The sequence below is a fragment of the Oncorhynchus clarkii genome, chromosome 23 (genome assembly GCF_045791955.1).
Source record: "Oncorhynchus clarkii lewisi isolate Uvic-CL-2024 chromosome 23, UVic_Ocla_1.0, whole genome shotgun sequence".
Taxonomy (NCBI): Eukaryota; Metazoa; Chordata; class Actinopteri; order Salmoniformes; family Salmonidae; genus Oncorhynchus; species Oncorhynchus clarkii.
Window position 1 is genome coordinate 12,255,020 of NC_092169.1, and position 18,159 is coordinate 12,273,178.

Sequence of the window (18,159 nt, forward strand, 5' to 3'; positions counted from 1 at the left end):
CTGGCGGAGTGTGTGTGTGTGTGTGTGCGCGTGTGTGTTTCTCAGTGTGTTTGTGTTGTGGGCTGTTTGTTATGGCGCGGGCTGTTTGCTGGGTCACTCCAGATAAACTAATGTGTCACAGCGGCAAAGCAGCGCTGCTGACCAGAGCGCCTGCAATATGCAACGAGTTTGAATCATTTCTCTTCCCCCCCCCGGCTCTCCCACTGAGAACCATGCAAAAAGTACAGAGGGAAATAGGAGAGAGAAACAGAGAACAGGGGGGGGGGGGGGGGGGGGGGTGGACACTCTGTACCATTGACTGGTACTGCAGAGGTCCTGGGAGAGAACATTAGGGAAGCTTTGAAGGGAGGAAGAAGGCCTGAGCACCAGAACAACCACTTACTGTACATTGCTCCGGTCACAAGGTCACCAGCCATTCTGACCCTCTAGTGTGTTTGTGTGCGTGTGTGTGTGTGTGTGTGCACGTGTGTGTGCATGTGTTTGCGTGTGTGGTAGGCTACACTGCTGTAAGGACAACACAGAGCAATCAGACCTTTGGAGGCACAGGATGTACCTGTGAAACATCCAGGGAATTCAGCTACAATCTCTAAACATCACAAACGACTTAGTGAATGGATGACAAGCCAACTGCATTAATTTCACTTCACTTACACATTTACAGCATTTTTGTAATACTTACTGTTGTTAGCCAATAGATCATAGCCTCTCCACTGTGTCTCACTAGGTTCTATGTGGTATATGTCAGGACAAGGGCTGCTATTACAGTCTGTGCTGGTTCTGCAAACTGAGATTGTAGGTAGGGTGAAAACATTTAAAATAATCACATTTGGGACAATAGGATGATTTTGCGGGACATTCGCAGGACAGTGTAGCATACATGCATTTAAAAAAATGTCAGCGTAGCCTACTCTTTTGCCTCATGCTGTAACTTGGTGATGCAGAAACGAGAGACCAAGTATGGCTGTTGATGAAAATCTGGGAATATTTGGCCAGGGAAACATTTCTGGTTGGTCTCAGGGAATGTGAACTAATGAGCATGGAGAGCTTCACAGGTTTAACGAAATCACCTTGTATCTTTCAGTCTAATATGGATATTTACTTACTTTTGTAGCTCTTCATCAGAAGCACGGTTATAGTAAGTAGTTAGGCCTAACTGTCCGCTCCAAGTTTGGCTGGTATTTAGGCCTGAAAGGATTTGAGAAATATGATTGGTTGACAATGGGCCTCTATGACATTGGTCTACGTCTCGTCTTGCTGCGCATAATATCTCGTCTCAACAACGATTGGAGAAGTGTTTAACATCACCAGTAGGCTTACACTACCACATTCTTATGATATTTATTTTCATAAGCGCAACATGACTGCAAGAGACAGGTTGTAATGTCTGACTGGAATACGAGACAAATCTACCTTTTTTTCAAAATTGGTGGTGTTTGAATTTGTTGATAAAATACGGGACATGACAGTTTGGCTGCGAGATGCGGGACAAAGGGCCAAAATGCTGGACTGTGGTCACCCTAATTGTATGGCAAAATGACAACAAGAAAATGACGTATTAAAATGCATCAGTTCAAATGTGAATAAACAACTCAGAGGGAAAATAAGTGGTGATACTACTAATGCCTCCCCATTCCTCCCCATGCCTCCAAATGCCTCCCCATGCCTCCCCATTCCTCCCCATGCCTCCCCATTCCTCCCCATTCCTCCCCCATGCCTCCCCATTCCTCCCCATGCCTCCCCATTCCACCCCATGCCTCCCCATTCCTCCCCATTCCTCCCCATGCCTCCCCATTCCTCCCCATGCCTCCCCATTCCTCCCCATGCCTCCAAATGCCTCCCCATGCCTCCCCATTCCTCCCCATGCCTCCCCATTCCTCCCCATTCCTCCCCCATGCCTCCCCATTCCTCCCCATGCCTCCCCATTCCTCCCGCATGCCTCCCCATTCCTCCACATTCCTCCCCCATGACCCCCCATTCCTCCCCCATGCCTCCCCATTCCTCCCCATGCCTCCCCATTCCTCCCCCATGCCTCCCTATTCCTCCCCCATGCCTCCCCATTCCTCCCCATGTCTCCCCATTCCTCCCCATGCCACCCCATTCCTCCCCCATTCCTCCCCATTCTCCCCCCATGCCTCCCCATGCCTCCCCATTCCACCCCATTTCTCCCCATTCCTCCCCATTCCTCCCCCATGCCTCCCCATGCCTCCCCATTCCTCCCCCATGCCTCCCCATTCCTCCCCATTCCTCCCCATGCCTCCCCATTCCTCCCCATGCCTCCCCATTCCTCCCCATGCCTCCCCATTCCTCCCCATGCCTCCCCATGCCTCCCCATGCCTCCCCATGTCTCCCCATTCCTCCCCATGTCTCCCCATTCCTCCCCATGCCTCCCCATTCCTCCCCATGCCTCCCCATTCCTCCCCATTCCTCCCCCATGCCTCCCCATTCCTCCCCATGCCTCCACATTCCTCCCCATGCCTCCCCATTCCTCCCCATGCCCCACTATGCCTCCCCATTCATCCCCATGTCACCCAATTCCTCCCCCATGCCTCACCCTTCCCCCCCATGCCTCCCCATTCCGCCCCATGCCTCCCCATTCCTCCCTCATGCCTACCCATTCCTCCCCATTCCTCCCCCATGCCTTCCCATTCCTCCCCCATGCCTCCCCATTCCTCCCCATGCCTCCCCATTCCTCCCCCATGCCTCCCCATTCCTCCCCCATGCCTCCCCATTCCTCCCCATGTCTCCCCATTCCTCCCCATGCCTCCCCATTCCTCCGCATGCCTCCCCATGCCTCCCCATGCCTCTCCATTCCTCCCCATTCCTCCCCATGCCTCCCCATTCCTCCCCATGCCCCACTATGCCTCCCCATTCATCCCCATGCCTCCCAATTTTCTCCCCCATGCCTCCCCATTCCGCCCCCATGCCTCACCCTTCCCCCCCATGCCTCCCCATTCCTCCCCCTTCCCCCCCATGCCTCCCCATTCCTCCCCCATGCCTCCCCATTCCTCCCCATGCCTCCCCATTCCTCCCCCATGCCTCCCCATTCCTCCCCCATGCCTCCCCCATGCCTCCCCATTCCCCCCATGCCTCACCATTCCCCCTCCATGCCTCCCCATTCCTCCCCCATGCCTCCCCATTCCTCCCCCATGCCTCACCATCCCCCCCATGCCTCCCCCATGCCTCCCCATTCATCCCCCATGCCTCACTATTCCTCCCCCATGCCTCCCCATTCCTCCCCCATGCCTCACCATTCCCCCCCATGCCTCAACATTCCCCCCCATGCCTCCCCATTCCTCCCCCATGCCTCCCCATTCCTCCCCCATGCCTCCCCATGCCTCCCCATTCCTCCCCCATGCCTCCCCCATGCTCCCCATTCCACATATACACAGCAGGGCTTTGAGTCTCACTGTTTGGCCCTCTAAGAATAAACAGTGATAAGCATTAAACCGTCCTGCTTCTACGCAGATTCTGTCTCAAACACAAACACACAGGCGCGCACACATTCCCATGCTGCTTGCATCGTACCATTCACACACCTGCACTGCCTGTCTTGTACAACAGTAGGAGCCCAAGTCCTCTCTAAAAGATGCCAAGTGATCTCTGCTGTGTCCGCTGTCTTAACTCTTTGTCTTCTCTCCCACGTTTCACTCTCACCCCTCTATTACTCTTCCCTCCTTCACCCAAGACATCCTTTCCCACTGGTACATTTGTTTTTCATGTGTATCTTCCTTCCCTGCATTGTTCCTTCTTAAGCATCATTTGGTTTCTCGTCTTTGGGTCCATGAGCGTATTTTTTGGGCTGCTGTACTAAAGAGAGTGTGTTTGTTAGCATAACTAGCACACGTGTCAAATATCAACACGGCGGTAACACTGCCACCGTTTGTTGCCTTGTTGTTTTACTTTGTTGTTTTACTTTGCCTGTCTTTTGTAGAAACAGACTGCGACCTGGTGTGTTCCACATAACGTTCACATAAAGTACAGCCGACTACAGCACTGACGACAAGGTAAAGACTTGTTGATCGAGGACTCTGGGTGACTCTAACTGCCTGTCTGTGCTTGGAGCACTGAGGGCCTGGAGCTTGATTACAGCTCACGCAAATGCACACACACACACGCGCGCACACACTCATGCACGCACACAAAGCCATAAGCTTCCTGTGCTGGATCCGGTGCCTGCAAAGTGGTTGCATCAGCACAGCTTTCCATGTCCATACAATATGTGTATGTGCCTTCATGTGTTTGATGTAGATGTACACTGTATGTGTGTGTGTGTCTGTGTGGTGTGTATGTTCTTGTGTCTGTATTTGGGTTGCCCCTGTCTGTGGCTGCACAGGAAGGAAGGACCCCCATGGTGCTGTTTGTGTGTTGTTGACCAGGTGACCGCCGTGACAGAGGACTTATCAGAGCTGATCCACATACCACCCAGGGAGAGAGGGAGCGGTAGCCGGAGAGGGAAGGGTAAGAGAGGAGGGGCTGGGTTGAGGAAGAAAGAGAGAAAATGGGGAAAGCAGAGGGAGAAGGAATGACTGAAAAGGAGAGAAAAAAATAAAGATTGAGAGGTGAAATTAGAAGGTGGAGGATGAAAGGAAGGAAGAGTGAAAGGGAGTGTGTAGAGAAGAAAAGAGAGAAGGAGCGAGTGTAAGAGACTGTGGTGGGTGGGTGCTGTGTGTGTTGGTCGGCTGACAGGTCTGATTGCAGTACTCTACATCAGTATTGACTTTAGCAGCCCAGACAGCTGGCTGCAGTGGTCTGACCACCCTGCACTGAACAGGTCTGAAACACACTTCAACACTGACGGGCACTCTCTTGAGTCAAGTGGGCAACGAGTGTGTTTATTTGTGTGGTAGAGGTGCGTGTGTGTGCGTTTGTGCGTGTGTGTGCATTAAATCCATGACTTATGAGGAAACTTATGAACCTGCATGACCTTGAAATAAAGTATTCAAACATGCAAATTGGTGTGTCCGTGTGTCCGTGTGTGTGAGCGTGTCTCTGTGCCATTGTGTCTTATCAAGGTGTGTGTAATAGAATGAACTAGAACAATGGCGAGCAAGCGTCAGGCGTATGTATGAAAGATGTTTCCTGTCATTGGGGATAAACAACCTCACACCTCACTGCCCTCTGAGAGAAACAAGTTGGGCTCGGTATGATTATGCAAATACAGTCAGAGTTTGTTTGGAGATGTTCGTGACTTTTGTTTTGAGCAATTACAGGCGCAAACAATTCCTTCTCCAACTCTCCTCTGTCTCTATGAATATGGTTAGCAGAGGTACTAATACCGATGTTGGATCTTAATTTGACCTGTTTTGTTGCAGGAGGAAAGAAATCCAATAGAAGAAGGATTTGGATGTCTGAATAAATGTTTAGAATCGCCGCCAGGGGGCAGCTGGAAGGGGTGTTTGTATACAATGCAGTGCCTTACCTACATTTTACCTTAGACTGCAGGTCCACTGGGCGCCAGTTCAAGTAGCCTAGGTAGGTTATGTGCAGGCTACATGTGTGCAGGAGTGTCTCGTGTGAATTCTTATGTGGATTGTAACAAATTGACATGTTTGTAGGGGTTAGATGTACAGTATTTTTTAGTAAGGAAAACCTGTTGTTTTATTATACTGTATGTTCAAGGCAAGCAATACACATAATACATTGTTGGTGGCCTCACACATGACATATGCCAGAATCGGCACGGGTTCAAATCCGTCCCACTGCCCTTTGACGCCAGCTTCCCTGTCTTTCCAACATATCTTCAATGAAAACCCCCCAGAATACGAAAGGAGTGGGACTGAACCACTCCTTAACAAATACCTTTAAGAAAGAATAAATCGTTGGACAAATAATTAGATTGTGAGTGCGCGTCCAACAAAAAACATGATTAAAAAAATACCAGGTATGCTAAACTGATTCATAAATCATGCACAGATCTAGCAAGCGACAACAAATGCTATTCTAACTGATTCCACCATCGAAAGAGAAAGCAAACAAAAAAAATGTAAATAAACTCTAAATGCGTAGATTCAGGTCAGAGATTTTGAGGTAGAAATGTAAAACCTCAAAGGAATTTAAAGCCATTGAATACATTTCAGGTTTGCCCTTTCACTTTTGATTCATGAACTGAATAAGTGGAGGTGTTAATCATTTTTTAAAATTGACAACCTATGGCCTACATTGGGGTCCACAAGTTAACTGCATTTATTTCAATGTTTTCAAGAAGTAAAACGAATAGTCTGATAATTTACACACCAAAGGAAAGTGTCTCAACTCCATCAAATTGTCTTTGGAGAAGCTCAACATAAACATCTTGACAGTTTTGCGGAAATAAATATGAAAGCCACACCATACAGGTTTTCAATTCACAACAAGGATGACTTCAAATACCGGCATCAAACCGAAAGTACAGTAGGCCAATGCTACAGTAGTAGGCGCATAAAAGCTTAGCAATGGAAATCTCACCTACTTGTAAAGGCCATCCACACCAAGATCATAACTATACTGAAAAATGCAAAATGGCCTAACTATAAAACGTGGGTGAGCATCCACACTGGAGGAAAGTTTATCGTTCTACAGTCAACCTACATCTGAAAATCAACTCATGGCCCAAATCAGCTCATCAACTCAGCCAGGGAAGCAAAAACAGTAGCCAATTATTGGTTTTCACACCTTCCTCAATTGCAACCATTATTGGTCATCTCATTACCGCTCCCTAGAAGATGATGTTGGTGTTACCTTTGTCCTGCTTGCAACCAAAGTCTTTCAAGATGTGTTCACCCTCTGGTTGGTGTTATCATCAGAACAAACGTAGTCCTTTTTGATCAGACTAAGGGCAATGTATCTATTTTACAAGCAATCCGTACAATCGAAATAAAGTATTTCCTTGTTCACCACAGTAAAGCTACTGTGGCAATTTAAATATGTGGACATCTATAAGTACCTAGGTGTCTGGCTAGACTCTAAACTCTCCTTCCAGACCCATATCAAACATCTCCAATCGAAAATCAAATCAAGAGTCGGCTTTCTATTCCGCAACAAAGCCTCCTTCACTCACGCCGCCAAACTTACCCTAGTAAAACTGACTATCCTACCGATCCTCGACTTCGGCGACGTCATCTACAAAATTGCTTCCAACACTCTACTCAGCAAACTGGATGCAGTTTATCACAGTGCCATCCGTTTTGTCACTAAAGCACCTTATACCACCCACCACTGCGACTTGTATGCTCTAGTCGGCTGGCCCTCGCTACATATTCGTCGCCAGACCCACTGGCTCCAGGTCATCTACAAGTCCATGCTAGGTAAAGCTCCGCCTTATCTCAGTTCACTTATGGGCAACACCCATCCGTAGCACGCGCTCCAGCAGGTGTATCTCACTGATCATCCCTAAAGCCAACACCTCATTTGGCCGCCTTTCGTTCCAGTTCTCTGCTGCCTGTGACTGGAACGAATTGCAAAAATCGCTGAAGTTGGAGACTTTTATCTCCCTCACCAACTTCAAACATCTGCTATCTGAGCAGCTAACCGATCGCTGCAGCTGTACATAGTCTATTGGTAAATAGCCCACCCATTTTCACCTACCTCATCCCCATACTGTTTTTATTTATTTATTTTTCTGCTCTTTTGCACACCAATATCTTTACCTGTACATAACCATCTGATCATTTATCACTCCAGTGTTAATCTGCATAATTGTAATTATTTGCCTACCTTCTCATGCCTTTTGCACACAATGTATATATAGACTCCCCTTTTTTCTACTGTGTTATTGACTTGTTAATTGTTTACTCCATGTGTAACTCTGTGTTGTCTGTTCACACTGCTATGCCTTATCTTGGCCAGGTCGCAGTTGCAAATGAGAACTTGTTCTCAACTAGCCTACCTGGTTAAATAAAGGTGAAATAAAATAAATAAAAAAAGAACTACACTATTTAGTTATTCATAACAGTAGGGGCAGAATCAAACACCCACGCGGACAAGGTAGGCCTATACGTGCGTGCTGAAGAGCACTCCAGGCCACGGTTGAACTCAATTTTGACAGTTGATTCGTAACCACTGGTTCGCTGGAAACCTTCACATGTCCTCGTTTACTATAATACCGTATGAAGCCTATGTAGGTCAAAACAAATCATGGGCTGCGTTTTTTACATTTTTTTTTTTGCTTTTAAGATCAGAGTCATTCTCTGGCATGCGCCATTGCACTCCATTCCGTAGGCTACCTCACTATTCTCAATGATATCTTGTCTTTACATTTGTCAATATAGGCCTATGTGTGCAATACAGTAGGCTATAGTTTCAGTGCAGCCTACTGTACAACTGCATTTTATTAAAAAATTTTAATTTTACCTTTATTTAACTAGGCAAGTCAGTTAAGAACAAATTCTTATTTTCAATGACGGCCTAGGAACGGTGGGTTAACTGCCAGTTCAGGGGCAGAACGACAGATTTGTACCTTGTCAGTTCGGGGTTGCAGCCTTCCGGTTACTAGTCCAACGCTCTAACCACTAGGCTACCCTGCCGCCCCAATTACGGATACACTTGACACTTGTATGCCGTAGTGGAGACCAATATCTATCTTGTATTATTAATCTGAATAAAATAATGGTTGTTGATGTGTACCGATGCATTTCAGATACATCTTTAGTACATTTTAATGTTGCAGTAAAAAGACCTATAGGCTTATAGTAGCCGTAGGACATTTATTAGTATTCTGTCTGGTGCTTTAGCGTTTGAGCGAGTGGGAGAGGGAGGATGATTTTGATAGCTGCCACTGGTCCGAATGACTCTGCTGCCCCCGCATGGAGAGAAAGAGAACTGCGGGTTTTCAGTAAACATATCGAAATCACGAGGCTAATTTTAATTTCCTAACGCGCAGGACGTTTGTCCGCGACAAAAGAGTGATCATACGAAAAGCTGACATCTGTATAGCTCCCACAACTCCCCAGATGCACCAAAATTAGGAATGGAAATGGGATGCGTTGGTGAATTAAGAGCGAGTAAAACGAAGACACTGTCAGCTTTTCATCAATGCACACGGTCAGCTTTTTCTCTTTTCTATCTAGCTTTAGGCTGTAAATGATTATCAGCATGCAAAGGTTTAGGCCTTTTCTGATTGCATTTTGGCTTCTCTAGCTAGGTTTATGACATAACTGACTAGACACTGTTTTCTATCTGTGTTCGGTCAGGGACATTCAATCACTGACCTGCTCTATTACATTTGATGAGTGGTTTTGTGCTGAGAGGGGGGTCAACCCTTCGCTGGCTACACCAAAAATATAAAAAATGGTAATGAGCAAAGAGATGACCAGGGCTGCCGGGCCTCCACACAGACCTCCCCTGCATCACCATATCAGAATCACACACACACACACACACACGCGCGCGCGTGCGGATAAACAGGCCCGGCCAGACACACATGGTCAATGCAAATTGGACTCCTTTAGGGGAGAGCAGGCTTCTCCCACAGGACACCGTGCCCACTCTCTCCACCTCACACTCATGACCCTTGTCACAGAAAATCAGCCACTCAGCCCAATACTCACACACACACAAACAATGTGCAATCACCCCTGACCCCCCTCCTCATTAGCAATGGGCTGCCTCTGTTTTGTTTGGCTTTTAAGGGTATTTTAAATGCAGAATCTTCACAACAAACCGTCCAGAGGGGAAAGAGTGATGAATTTGCGTTGGGTACATTATCCTGCTCTGTCTCAGCGACGTGTCTTAGCTTTCCCCGTATCATGAAATGTTTTCCTACAATAGTAGAGCATTTATTTTTGTATTACTCTGAAGACGTTATTATCAATATTGAGTCGCAGGCTAGGCCACATTTTGACAATGACTGAAGTTTAGTGTTACATATTGCTGGCAGTCTTGATGAGGCTATTCACCACCATACAATGTTAAAAGCTTTGACATATGGTGAGAAAAAAAAACATAGAAATGCAATCAGTACTATCAATGTACACTGCATGTGTGTATGTCCATCGTAGTCCTTCATAGAGCTACTGTTGTCTCCAGTATCTCTCCAGCCCCATTGAGTTATCTCTCTCCATACTTGGGCGTAATCTTATTGAAATGAAAGCGACTTTGGCAAGAAGGCTGGCCACACTGTCAGCCTATGCTCAGGGCTGGAGATTATTATAATGCCCAGCTCTATATTTGTATGTTTCGTGTGTGTGTGTGTGTGTGCGTGTGTGTGCGTGTGTGTGTGTGTGTGTGCATCCGTGTGCGTACGCGTGAATACGTAACAGACGTGTGGTGTGTATGAGCAGGGCGCTCCAGGGAGCCAGCCAGATCACCCGTGATACAAGTCAGTATTAGACGTCCTCCATGTCTGAGGATGTTGGAGATGACGTCTGTGAGCAGTGTTACCTTGAAGGAGGTTTCAGTTTCATTAGGGTTTTGTGAATTGGGATGGTAGATGGATAGAAGCATCTGTCTCTCATTTCATAGGTTGCAAGTTCAAATCTAGCAATATAATGTATTTTTTAAATGTTGTTTTAAGCTTCTCCCAAACCTTGACCCTTACTTTAACCACTAGGAGTTGCCTAAATGAATGCCTAAATGTTACCCTAACATTAAAAATGTTGACTTAAAGCTTAAACTTAACCTTGTGTCATTATTGTGTTGTTGTCATGTTGTGTTGCTACTATGCTGTGTTATCATGTATTGTTGCCATGTTGTATTGTTGTCTTAGGTCTCTCTTTATGTAGTGCTGTGTTGTGGTGTCTGTCTTGTAGCGATGTGTGTTTTGTCCTACCTTTTTATTTTTAATCGCTGCCCCCTTCCCCGCAGGAGGCCTTTTGCCTTTTGGTAGGCCGTCAATGTAAATATGAATATGTTCTTAGCTGACTTGCCTGACTAAATAAAGGTTAAATAATTCAAATAAATAAATGTTTGAAATGTGATGTTTTAAACAACTTTGATGTTTGAGGAACATGGATGAACGTCTAATTCTGACATGAGACTGTGAGAGCTTGTTGTAGCGAGCAGTGGTGGAAGAGGGGGGCCAGAGAGAGGCAGCTAGCCCAGCGGGAGGCTCCAGATGTGGGGCTACTGAGCTGACAGCACCGGGCCCCACTGGGCATGTGTTTGCCAACCACAGCCTTCCACCACAGCAGCATGTTTGTGTGTGTGTGTGTGTGTCTGTGTGTGTGTGTGTGTGTGTTTCTGTGTGTGTGTGTGTGTGTGTGTGTGTGTGTGTGTTTGTGTGTTTCTGTGTGTGTGTGTGTGTGTGTGTGTGTGTGTGTTAATACGTAACAGGCGTGTGGTGTGTATGAGCTGGGCACTCCAGGGAGCCAGCCAGGTCACCCATGATACAAGTCAGTATTAGACGCCCTCCATGTCTGAGGATGTTAGTAAGAGATGACATCTGTGAGCAGTGTTACCTTGAAGGAGGTTTCAGTTTTGCTAGGGTCTGATGGATTGGGATGATAGATGGGTGGAAGCATCTGCCTCTCATTCCATAAGTTGCAAGATCAAATCCAGTGATAATAAAGTTTTTTAAACATTTTGTTTTAAGCTTCTCCCAAACCTTGACCCTTACTTTAACCACTAGGAGTTAATGACAAACCTTGAGATTTCGTAGTTAATGTCAGAGTCGTGTGTATAGGTGGCAGGGAAGTCAGGCGCAGGAGAGTCAAACGGAGTGTAAAATGAGATGAATGGATGAACGTCTAATTCTGACGTGAGACTGTGAGAGCTTGTTGTAGCGAGCAGTGGTGGAAGAGGGGGGCCAGAGAGAGGCAGCTAGCCCAGCGGGACGCTCCAGATGTGGGGCTACTGAGCTTACAGCACTGGGCCCCACTGAGCATGTGTGTGCCAACCACAGCAGCATGTTTGTGTGTGTGTGTGTGTGTGTGTGTGTGTGTGTGTGTGTGTGTGTCTTAATTGGTCTATGTGTATCCTTTCAAGAGTGGCTGCAAAAGAGAATGAATGCCAGAAAGAGCAATAAGATCTCTCGGTTTTACCAAATTGACTTTAGATTCTGATGTTTATACACGTTTCTCCAAACCTCACTTTTTTAAGTTGCTCAAAATGTCATAATTTGATGCGTTTTTAAACCCTGGGTTGACTCCTGCTCAGAATTAAAACATTTTATTAAGGCATTCTAAGTGGTTCAACTTTTCACAAGTGAGTTTCAAATATCTCTAATGCTCCTCCCCAGCATGAGTTGCTTTTACGCGTGTGATCTAAGAATGCAGACACTGTTCCCAAATGTTATTGTTATGCAACAGGATAGTTAACCCATGATGCCGTCAAACCACGGCACGCTGCGTCCTAATTATCTATGGGCTGTTTCAACTTGTCAATTAAAAAAACTAACATTTTAAGTTGTATTTTATTTTCTAAACATCAATTTTTAATTGACCTGTGTTCCGCCTCACATTAACTGATATAGAAGTAGCCCATTTCACTGTGGCAGAAAATGTACATTTGAGGAATTAGAATGAGACGGACAAACTTCTCCACTTTGATGAGAGCCCAAACACTTCCTCAGTGTTTCCCCAGATCAAGTATGCAGACATTTGTGCATCTCCAGTCAGAACAGAAAATAAACATTTTCCCCCTGGTTTCACGATCGTCGTATGAAGCGGACCAAAATGCAGCGTGGAATGTGTTCATGATGATTTTTTAATTAAAGCAAGCACTGAACACTGAATACAAACTATACAAAACAATAAACGAATAACGACCGCGAAGCAATAATGAGAACTGTGCTGACACAAGCAACTGACATAGACAATCAACCACAACCCACAATGACAGGCTACCTAAATATGGCTCCCAATCAGAGACAATGACTAAAACCTGCCTCTGATTGAGAACCATATCAGGCCAAACACAGAAACAGAAAAACTAGACATCCAACATAGAATGCCCACTCAGACCACTCACACCCTGACCAAACAAAACATAGAAACATACAAAGCAAACTATGGTCAGGGTGTGACAGTACCCCCCCCCTGCCCCCCAAAGGACTCCGGCCGCAAAACCTGAACCTATTGGGGAGGGTCTGGGTGGGCATCTGTCCGCGGTGGCGGCTCTGGCGCTGGACGTGGCCCCCACTTCACAATAGTCTTAGTCCACTTTAGTAGCGTCCTTTGAGCGGCGACCCTCGCCGCCAACCTAGGACTGGCAACCCTGCTAAAGGACCCCACTGGACTGAGGAGCAGCTCGGGACAGAGGGGTAGCTCAGTACTGAGGGGTAGCTCAGTACTGAGGGGTAGCTCAGTACTGACTGACGACTCTGGCAGATCCTGGCTGACTGACGACTCTGGCGGATCCTGGCTGACTGGCGGCTCTGGCGGATCCTGGCTGACTGGCGACTTTGGCGGATCCTGGCTGACTGGCGACTCTGGCGGATCCTGGCTGACTGGCGACTCTGGCGGATCCTGGCTGACTGGCGACTCTGGAGGATCCTGGCTGACTGGCGACTCTGGAGGATCCTGGCTGACTGGCGACTCTGGAGGATCCTGGCTGACTGGCGACTCTGGAGGATCCTGGCTGACTGGCAACTCTGGAGGATCCTGGCTGACTGGCGACTCTGGAGGCTCCATGCTGACTGGAGACTCTGGAGGCTACATGCTGACTGGAGACTCTGGCAGCTCCATGCTGACAGGAGACTCTGGCGGCTCCATGCTGACTAGAGACTCTGGCGGCTCCATGCTGACTGGAGACTCTGGCGGCTCCATGCTGACGGGAGACTCTGGCGGCTCCATGCTGACTGGAGACTCTGGCGGCTCACGACAGACGGGAGACTCTGGCGGCTCACGACAGACGGGAGACTCTGGCGGCTCACGACAGACGGGAGACTCTGGCGGCTCACGACAGACGGGAGACTCTGGCGGCTCACGCCAGACGGGAGACTCTGGCGGCTCACGACAGACGGGAGACTCTGGCGGCTCACGACAGACGGGAGACTCTGGCGGCTCACGACAGACGGGAGAATCTGGCAGCTCTGGACAGACGGGAGACTCTAGCAGCCTTGGACAGACGGGAACACCTGTAGGCGCTTTTGATTTTCTCATGATGTCAAGCAAAGAGGCACTGAGTTTGAAGGTAGGCCTTGAAATACATCCACAGGCACACCTCCAATTGACTCAAATCAAATCAAATATATTTATATAGTTCTTCTTACATCAGCTGATATCTCAAAGTGCTGTACAGAAACCCTGCCTAAAACCCCAAACAGCAAGCAATGCAGGTGTAGAAGCACGGTGGCTAGAAAAAACTCCCTAAAAAAGCCAAAACCTAGGAAGAAACCTAGAGAGGAACCAGGCTATGACGGGTGGCCAGTCCTCTTCTGGCTGTGCCTGGTGGAGACTATAACAGAAAATGGCCAAGATTTTCAAATGTTCATAAATGACCAGCATGGTCAAATAATAATAATCACAGTAGTTGTCGAGGGTGCAGCAAGCCGATCATTAAGAGTATCTCTACCGCTCCTGCTGTCTCTAGAGAGTTGAAAACAGCAGGTCTGGTAGCACGTCCGGTGAATAGGTCAGGATTCCATAGCCACAGGCAGAAGAGTTGAAACTGGAGCAACAGCACTGCCATGTGGACTGGGGACAGCAAGGAGTCATCATGCCAGGTAGTCCTGAGTCATGGTCCTATGGCTCAGGTCCTCCAAGAGAGAGAAAGAAAGAGAGAAAGAGAGAATTAGAGAGAACATATTTAACCTCTCTGGGATCTGTGGGACGCTAGCATCCCACCTGGGCAAAAGCCAGAGAAAATGCAAAGCGCCAAATTCAAATAAATTACTATAAAAATCTAACTTTCATTAAATCACAAAAGCAAGATAGCAAATTAAAGCTACACATGTTGTGAATCCAGCCAACATGTCAGATTTCAAAAGGCTTTTCGGCGAAAGCAAACAATGATATTATCTGAGGATAGCACCTCCGTAAACAAAGAGAGAAACCATATTTCAACCCTGCAGGCGCGACACAAAACGCAGAAATAAAAATATAATTAATGCCTTACCTTTGACCAGCTTCTTTTGTTGGCACTCCAATATGTCCCATAAACATCACAAATGGTCCTTATATTCGATTAATTCCGTCGATATATATCCAAAATGTCAATTTATTTGGCGCGTTTCATCCAGAAAAACACCGGTTCCAACTTGCGCAACGTGACTACAAAATATCTCAAAAGTTTCCTGTAAACTTTACCAAAACATTTCAAACGACTTTTTTAATACAACTTTAGGTATTTTTTTACGTAAATAATCCATAAAATTGAAGACGGGACGATCTGTGTTCAATACTGGAGGAAAACAAACTATAGCTAGCTTTCTGGTCATGCGCCTCTATCTAACAGTACACTTCAAGTGACCCTCGTTCAAGATGGCCGTACTTCTTCATTACACAAAGGAATAACCTCAACCAATTTCTAAAGACTGTTGACATCCAGTGGAGGCGATAGGAACTGCAATAAGGTCCCTTAGAAATCTGGATTCCCAATGAAATATTATTGAAAAGAGAGTGACCCCCGCAAAAATAAATCTGAATGGTTTGTCCTTGGGGTTTCGCATGCTAAATAAGTTCTGTTATACTCACAGACATGATTCAAACAGTTTTAGAAACTTCAGAGTGTTTATCGTATCTTCTGGGGATGAGTAGCAGGCAGTTGAATTTGGGCATGCCGTTCATCCGTACGTGAAAATACTGCTCCCTGTCACCAAGAAGTTAAGAAACTGACTGTTAGAACTGTTAACAAACTATAGTTTTTTGCAAGTCGGTTAGGACATCTACTTTGTGCATGACACAAGTCATTTTTTCAACAATCGTTTACAGACAGATTATTTCACTTATAATTCACTGTGGGTCAGAAGTTTACATACACTAAGTTGACTATGCCTTTAAACAGCTTGGGAAATTCCAGAAAATTATGTCATGGCTTTAGAAGCTTCTGATAGGCTAATTGACATAATTTGAGTCTGAGTGTATTCTGGCCCAGGAGTGTGAAGGTGAACGGAAAGGCTCTGGAGCAACGAACCACCCTTGATGTCTCTGCCTGGCCGGTTCCCCTCTCTCCACTGGGATTCTCTTCCTCTAACCCTATTACAGGTGCTGAGTCACTGGCGTACTGGTGCTCTTCCATGCCGTCCCTAGGACGGGTGCGTCACTTGAGTGGGTTGAGTCAGTGACTTGATCTTCCTGTCTGGGTTGGTGCACCCCCTTGGGTTGTGCGGTGGCGGAGATCTTTGTGGGCTATAATCGGCCTTGTCTCAGGATGGTAAGTTGGTGGCTGAAGATATCCCTCTAGTGGTGTGGGGGCTGTGCATTGGCAAAGTGGGTGGGGTTATATCCTGCCTGTTTGGCCCTGTCCGGGGGTATCATTGGATGGGGCCACAGTGTCTCCTGACCCCTCCTGTCTCAGCCTCCAGTATTTATGCTGCAGTTGTTTATGTGTCGGGGGGCTAGGGTCATTGTGTTATATCTGGAGTACTTCTCCTGTCTTATCCGGTGTCCTGTGTGAATTTAATAGCAAGTGCATGTTTATCAATAATTGGAAGAAGCAATTTCATAAATTCATCAAGTGCAGTGTCTGGATGCTCCTTATTAATCACAGCAGACCAACAAATATTTTTAACATCATCCACATAAGAGTCACAAGTTTTGGAACTTTAGCCTTCCTGGATATAGCCACAATATTATCATCACTGCATCTAATGGGTACAAATACAGCTCAGGAACAATTTTCTCCAATATTAGTAAAATTGTAATCAATACATGTGGGGGGGCTCCCGAGTGGCGCAACTGTGTGAGGCACCGATTCTCAGTGCTAGAGGCATCACTACAGACCCTGGTTCAACTCCAAGCTGCATCACAACCGGCTGTGATTGGGAGTCCCATAGGGCAGTGTACAATTGGCCTAGCATCGTCTGGGTTCGGCCAGGGTAGGCCTTCATTGTAAATAAGAATTTGTTCTTAACTGACTTGCCTGGTTGAATAAATAAAATTATCTTGTTCCTGTAGTGTTTGTGAACACCCTGGTAGGTTGATTAATAACCTGAACCAGATTACAGGCACTGGTTACAGCCTCCTCTTGAGCAGACAGCATGATGGAAACCAGTCAATATTCAGGTCCTATAGCAAAACTCCAAAAGAAAAGGTTTTAGATGTGCCAAGTGAAATTGCAACTACAACACTTCCATAACACTTGACAAAAGATCTTCACTAAGTATTACTGGGATATGGCTCTGAATATATACAGCAACACCTCCCCCATAAGCGTTTCTGTCTCTTCTACACATGTTATATTCTTGTATTGCTACTGCTGTATCATCAAATTAATTACCCAAGTGAGTCTCAGAAAAGGCTAATATTTGAATGTTATGTGATAAGTGTGTGAATTAGACCATTTTCCTGACCTGCTAAGCATTCAAAATGTAACTCAAATGTATTGAGTAAAAAGTACATGATTTACTTAATAATGTAGTGAAGTAAAAGAAAAAGTTTAAATATTGCCTCCCGAGTGGAGCAGCGGTCTAAGGCACTGCATCACAGTGCTAGCAGTGTCACTACAGATCCTGGTTCGATTCCAGGCTGTGTTGCAGCAGGCCGCGACTGGGAGACCCATGAGGCAGCGCACAATTGGCCCAGCGTCCATCGGGTTAGGGGAGGGTTTAGCCAGCCGGGAAGTCCTTGTCCCAACAGTGCTCTAGCGACTCCTGTGGCGGGCCAGGCACATGCACGCTGACACAGTTTCTGGGTTAAGCAAACATTGTGTCAAGAAGCAGTGCGGCTTGGGGGGGTTGTGTTTCGGAGGACGGGCGGCTCTCGACCTTCATCTCTCCCGAGTCCGTACGGAGTTGCAGCGATGGGACAAGACTGTAACTACCAATTGGATACCACGAAATTGGGGAGACAAAGGGGTAAAAAAAATATATAATGATAATAGTAAATTATAAAAAAATATATATATACATAAATATTAAAGTAAAGTACAGCTATCCCAAAAAATTACTTAACTTTAAAGTATTTTTTCTTAAGTACATTACACCAAAGCTTATCAGGGATAGACATAATATGGAAAAGAGCAAACAAAGCAAGATAAAAAAAATATATACATTCAGCACTCCATTAATCAATTGGTGTGTGTGTGTGTGTGTGTGCGTGTGTGTGCTTGGCTCTCTCATCCCTTCCAGGCTTTTGGGAGGGAGGG